We start from the raw sequence: 7,436 nt of genomic DNA on the forward strand, positions 1-7,436 counted from the left end.
CTCAGAAGCAAACGCGGATTTCTGACACAACTACTTTGATCTGAAAATGAACCAGAGTGATCGAAACATGTAGACTAATCTTATTAAAAATGTGCATATGACATGGAACAATAGCAGACAATATATTTTAATAAAAATAATGGCAATTCTGAGACTATAAAGTCCAAAGTGAAATTACAAAGAATGCTTCTTTGTGGGCCTTAAGATCCATATATGCAGGAGTTCAACAGTGGGGTTGTCATTTTTAAGCTGCAGGTTGAGAAATGGTACATAAGAATGACGTTGGAATGGGAATAACTTGAACAGCGTTTCTTCGTGATACAGACCTGATGATAGAAGGAAGGGAGGAATATTAGAGTTTAACATCTGGTCGACAGTGCGGTCTTCAGAGACGCAACATAAGTTCGGACTACAAAAGGATTGGGTCGAAACTGGCCGTGCCCTTTTCAAAGGAAATATCCCAGCATTTGCCTGGAGCGAATTATGGAAAACACGGAAAACTTACATCTGGATGGCGAGAGCAGGTTTTGAACCGTCGTCCTCCCGAATGTGAGTCCCGTGTGCAAACCACTGCGCCACATCGCTCGTGTATGGCAGAACCAGTGTAACTGCATCAGAGCCCTGAAGAAAGCAGTGTTTGATATTAAAGAAAGTCCTAGCAAATTACCTGAAAATAGTAAAAGAATCAGACAGGTGGTAGGTACCACGTAAATACTTGGGAGAAGAGATCCAATTAAGTGAACTAGTAAGAACCCGGAAAACAGAAATAATAGTGCAGACGAAAAATTTGTAATTTAGGTGTCAAAACGATCGTAATTGCACTTTCATAATCTCACTATCTCTGTTTAGACTACATATGAGTACTGTATCTCATTTTTTGCTTGCTGAACAAAAACAAAATGTCGATCATAACTGATGTTCCTTCAAAATAATTGAGAATTTTCAGCGTGGCAGTATGAGAAAAGGTAATAACAAATTAACACCAAATCGGACAAAAACTTGATGACACGAAGATGGATCACACGGAAAATAAACAAGTGGTAGTATATACTAACGTATAAGCATTGCCCTCACAGTACTACATTACCTATCGATGGCTACCTGAAATATTTGACGATACGTTGGCTCATGATTTTAGAATAGCATGTGAGCACAGAAGAATTTTGTGGAAATTGCCAGAATATTGACTCAACTTTTAATGATCTTGTGCTGTGTGGCTTATAAAATGCATTATTTTGAACCAAATGTGGTATAAATTTGATTTACTACTTAAACAGGATGTATGTTGTGATAAAGACTGGGAAAGGAACTCTGGAACTCATACAACAGTTTCTCCGCAACTAGTTGCAAATATCACTGTTTGAAAAAAAGAAAGAAAGAAAGACAGAAGGCTTGTGAAATCACTATCATCTTTGAGAGGGGGAGGGGATGGGAGGAGAGGGGATAACGTGTACAAGAGAGTGTAGCTTTGGAACATCAGGAGCATTTGAAGCCTCGGTTAGTACACATAACTGGCATAGTGTGCTGTGGGACATCCCGCGCTGAGGTAGGACGGCATGGCTTGCAAAGATAAGCATGATTCTAGCGTGAGTGGACCAATAACAACCAGACTTGATACACACGTGATTTATATCTGTGAGATGGAAATATGGATGCAGGACACACACAGCATCAGTATGGATGTGAATATAAATGAGAAGTTAGTGACTTATAAGATTAATTCAAGACAACTGACTGTAATACTGAGGCCATGATTTTATGTGTCAGCAGAGTTATTTGTTGATAGACTCTAATAGAACAGAACAAACAGAACACTGTAGATTGTCGAGAAGCTTCTAGAGTAGGGGTGTCCAACCCATGGACCGTGGGCTGCATGTGACCTAATGCAAGCAGGAATGCGGCCCAAAAAGTGAATATCCATTACACGACCGAAAAAAAAAGAATCCATAAAATTTCCTTAATGCAAAGTTATGATAAACTGAATAAATTAAATCTGAAACTCTCTCCACACGATGATATGTGTTACCTTCGTCCAGAGATTGGCGTCAACGAAGGCGCCAACATTAGCCAATGTTTATGAGACAGTACCAACACATTGGAGCCAACATACGATTGAACTTGCATAGAGTCAACGGAAAGATATCTGTCGGGCAGATCGCGGCCGGTGCATTTGCACTGTTTCCACCGTGAATAAAATTGTTCCACTGTTTCTGTGACATTTCGAAAAACTCAAACTGTAAATTAATATGATGACGACAAACGAACAAAAAAATTAGGATCAATGTTAGTTCCAATGCTATTGCACTGATCCACAAATTATCTCCACCAACATTGGCTCCAGTATGTTGACTCGTGGTTAAGTAAGTACACCGCCGACTATCCATTTAAAAAAACTTTTCAGCGGTTATTGTTGGTGTTAAGTATATTATCTGCGGCCCAAAAATATTCGTTTTTTTTCCAATGTTGCCCACGTAAATTAAAACGTTGAACATCCCTGTTCTAGAGTGAACAAAGATGCAAGAAATCCATTTATGTTCTTAGAAAATGAGATACTTAGTGAAACGGGCAATGCCACATAATTTGTTAGATAATGTTAGAAGATTTACATGCAAACATCTACTACTGTTTAGGTCTGACTGTGGTGCAGGTGTGCCAAAGGAAGGGGCCCTAGGGCGCAAAAACCTGCGCTCACATCAGCGGCCGACGCTCCCGTATGCAGTGCACGCTTCACCGGGGACTCCCCTAGCCTCGGCTGACCCTGGGTCAAGGCCAGCCAGATCATAAGTCTCGGTACGTAACGCCACAAGGAACGCCAATTGCTCCTGCTGTGAGTTCACTCGTCTGAATACACGCGCCGCAATAGCGCCTCGACACGAAATCACCCTAGTTGTAACGGAGATTTATGCCGTCTGTATCCTGTGGGGAACGAAATAGCTGTTTGCAGCTTTCGTAGTAGCTGACATCGCTGTCAAACGGTCGTCGACTTCGTTGGGTTGTTATACCTCTGTTTTGAATTCACTATTCATATCCAGTGATTTTTTAAGTACATCGTCTCTGTATTACGTTGTACAGTGCAATTAGCTGCTAATGTAGTTGGAACTTCGTGATTTCTATATGTTCTTACTCAAATGTGTCTGACTACGTACTGAACGTCATTCTTTTGCAGCTTCAAAGTTTCATCCAGGCACAGAAAATTCTTTTACAGCAATGATTTCTACAGTCTCTTTCAAAGTGTTTTCCAGTAAATGTGGACCACACAGCTGAAAATAATAATAATAATAATAATAATAATAATAATTTTCGAGAAGAACACGCTAGGAGAAACTTCAGGTAGCTTTTTTTTCTTTCAGATGTCAGTCTTCTGACTGCTTTGATGCTGTCCACCACGAATTTGTCTCCTGCGCCAACTGCTTCATCTCAGGATGGCACTTGCAAATTACGTCTTCCATTACTTGCTGGATGTATTACAATCTCTGTTTTCTTCTACTGTTTTTTACCCTCTATAGCTCCCTCTAGTACCATGGAGTTATTCCCCGATGTTCTAACAGGTGTCTTACCTTCCTGCCCCTTCTTCTTGTCAGTCTTTTGCATATATTCCTTTCTGACCCGATTCTCCGTAAAACGTCCTCATTCCTTACCTTATCAGTCCATCTAATTTTGTTCTTCTGTAGCACCATATCACAAATGCTTAGATTATCTTATGTTGGCGTTTTCCCACATCCATGTTTCACTACCATACAATGCTGTGCTCGCAATGTACATTCTCAGAAATTTCTTCCTGAAATTAAAGTCTATGTTTGATACTAGTAGACTTTTCTTGGCGAGGAATGTCATTTTTGCCAGTGCTAGTCTGCTTTTCGTGTCCTCCTTGCTCCGAGAATCGTAGGTTATTTTGCTATCTAGGTGACAGAATTCCTTAACTTCATTTACTTCGTGATCACCAATCTTTTATGATGTTAAGTTTGTTTCTATTCTACTACTTCTCATTATTTTCGTCTTTCTTTTATTTACTCTCTATTCGTATTCTGTACTTATTAGACTGTTCATTTCGTTCAACAGATCCAGTAATTCTTCTTCACTTTCACTGAGGATAGCAATGCTATCAGCGAATCTTATCATTGTTTTCCTTTCGCGTTGAATTTTAATTCCCGCTTGAGCCTTTGTCGTATTACCGTCACAGAAACTGTAAAATACATGTTTTAACGTTCTTTAAAAAAGATATGTGTTTTTTGTTTGTTAATGAATATGCAACGTGTAATGTTTGTGTATTGCAAATTTATTGTGTGACTTGTTGTTGAGCAAATGGTGAACTTAATCAGTTTTGCTATAATCCAAAAAAATTAAACAACTTAATCTGGAAAGCCAAAACGTAATTCACATAATGAAATCGATCCCTCTGAAATTTACCCGGTCTCGTGAGCACCGAGTTCTGTGGCTCTGTACAATAACTGACAAAATTCCCTGTGCAAATAAACAATGAAATAAATTTTCCTTAGCTCCAGAGTGGCAACGGATGTAACCATGGTATTCTGTTCTCTCCACAGTAGGCATAGAAAATATTCAGTTTTGGCACAGCGAAGTGTAATGCCGGCCGTAAAACAGCTTCATACAAATAATATCAGTAGACTGGTTGATAAATGAGTAAACCTTGTAAATGTTCAGTGAAAATAGTGGATATTTGCTCAGCGCTGTGCAATGCTGCCAGCGTTGAACTGTACAAACGTTATCACTTTTCTGATTCTGGCACATTAATATTTTTCTCACTCTGGTTGAAAAATGATTTCTTTAAAAAATTATTCATTGGGTTCCAATAAACACTACATAGAAGAGGATGAGCTATTGATAATGGAATATCCTAAGACCAAATGCTTCAGTTTGATAATTGTATTCAAAATAAAGTTTCTCCTTCACAAAATCTGATATGAAACATTTTACATTAACTTTAAAACCAGTGAATTTCTAAACTGTTCTACAATTCTCACTTACTGTTGTAATTATAAACACTTGCATTGTTACATGGCAAAAAGTCTGACATCGTTTGACAAAATAGATCCCAAAATTTAACTTTTCTGTATCAGGAATTAGAAAACACACAAAATATTACAAATCAGGTATACCTAATCAACCTATACATTAAATCTGATGGAAAATACTTGGTTCTTACATTTAAGGGTCAGAACCGTAAAAATTAGCGAGATCCACATTGCGTTGCTGCATACTTAGAACTAAATATACAAAATTTCATTACCTTGCAAATTTGATGCAGTTGCTTTACCTTTGAGTTACAGTATCAATTCATTACTCTTCTCAAGCACAAAATATATGACTCATCACCTCATTTTATAAAAACTGTAGGCCTCGACAACTAAGTTCTCACAGGAAGACAGTAGCTGTAAGTCTTACATCCTACCTATAACATAGTGCAGCGGCAACCGCTACTGGGCTCTGTGCGCCCCTACTTGCAATCGATTCTGCCACTCAGACAACGTCTTTGGTTCAGTGGTGTCAAAAATACAATCTCTTCTACATATGTCAATAGTTTCAGGTCATTTTTCACGAATTATATTACAAAATCGGGCTCCACGTACAAGTGGACCCCTCACGTAACCCTCCAGTGGGGTTTATTAAATTTGCCATACCGTTAGGATGTGCACTAGACACCAAACATAGGGTAAATATTTACAGCAGTATTTACAATATGAAGAATTGGTTTTACATAATTATTTCAATATAATCCTAAAGACAGTAGAATTTATTGAGCTCTCGAGCAAACTGATACTCTGGTGCATAATTAGTAAAATTAATGTCTGGTAATTTCATATACAAAATGTCCTAAATTCATGTTGCTAGAAGATGCATAACATAAGTGAAACTAAGAGTAAAGTATATCCCTAGTTGCCAAGAAAATAATGGGAAAATTGTTAAGGAAAGGTTAGTGCATGGCTGAAGCTTATAACCATGTAGAGGTGGCTGCATTATAAAGTCCAATTCTTTGCACTCTCACATCTGAACATTGGCTTTAGTTGGTTGGTTCAGCGCCCAAGAATAGCTAAACAAGTCACCGTAGTCTGTACAAAGGTACAGTTGGTACCTGGCACCATATTTACCAACACCCAAAGTTGGTTTCTCTCAGTACATCAGTATTCAGATGATCATCATTCTCACTACATTTGAAATTGAAGATTCTTCGATCCATGCTGTGCATAGCCATATCGAAGTATGAATGCTGATATCCGATAGCTCCAACGCCATGAGCATAGGGAGGAAAATGGATGATGAAAGGTGGGAAGTAGTAAGACAGGTAAGGTGGGGGAACATACGCTAAGAAATGTAGCAAAGTGTCTATGTACGTTCTAAATCAGCCTGTACTGAGTGTTGCAACGTGTCAACTTCTAGTAGACGTGGGAACAGTGAAAAGTAAAATACAGTATCCTAATAAAACCATGAACTGGACTAGTGCTGTACATTATGAAATGTCAACTCTATACAATATTATAGAAATGTGACAATAGTCCACCTGTAACTATTATAATTCTCAAAAGTGTGGCATTAGTCTGTTTGTGAGTATATCAATTCTAGCACACATGCTATGTAAACAAAGCACAAAGGTTTAAGCAAACAAGGCAAGACAAAACTATTGGTAATGGATAATCCTTGATAGTGACCTACAATGGCCTATATACCTGTAATAATGCATATAACAGTGGTTAGACATATTAGAAAGATAGTGAGGTGGCTACAAGTTAAGTTTATATAGTATACACCCTCACAAAATATTTAAGAAGGTAATAAGAAATACTCATGATATGGCTGCATATGGCCATTATATAAAGTATACTTGTTAATGGAAGGTCATAGGCTGGCTCCAAGTGGTTGTTATAGAATATGAAGACTGTAGTGTAAATTTAAAGTTCCGGGCTCTCAATGGCCAAACTCCTCATAAAATGTCATGAAAATTAGGATTCTAGCTCTCAGTGGCTTTGTTTATGCAGTATTGTGACATAATTACTTAAGAACACCTAACAGTAAAATGTGCAATGCTGCCAGCATTGAAGCTGTTACAAACTTAAACGCTTTTCTGATTCTGGCACATCGATATTTCTCTCACTCTGATTGAAAAATGATTTCTTTTAAAAAAATTATTCATTGGGTTCAAATAAACACGACATAGATGAGGATGAGCTATTGATAAGGCGATATCTTAAGACCAAATACTTCAGTTTGAAGATTGTATTCAAAATAAAGTTTCTCCTTCGAAAAATCTGATATGAAACATTTTACATTAACTTTAAAACCAGTGAACTTCTCAACTGTTCTACAATTCTCACTTACTGATGTAATTAAAAACACTTGCATTGTTGCATGACAAAAATTCTGACATCGTTTACAAAATAGATCCCAAAATTTAACTTTTCTGTATCAGGATTACAAAAGAC

This window comes from Schistocerca americana, chromosome 4 (genome assembly GCF_021461395.2).
Source record: "Schistocerca americana isolate TAMUIC-IGC-003095 chromosome 4, iqSchAmer2.1, whole genome shotgun sequence".
Taxonomy (NCBI): domain Eukaryota; kingdom Metazoa; phylum Arthropoda; class Insecta; order Orthoptera; family Acrididae; genus Schistocerca; species Schistocerca americana.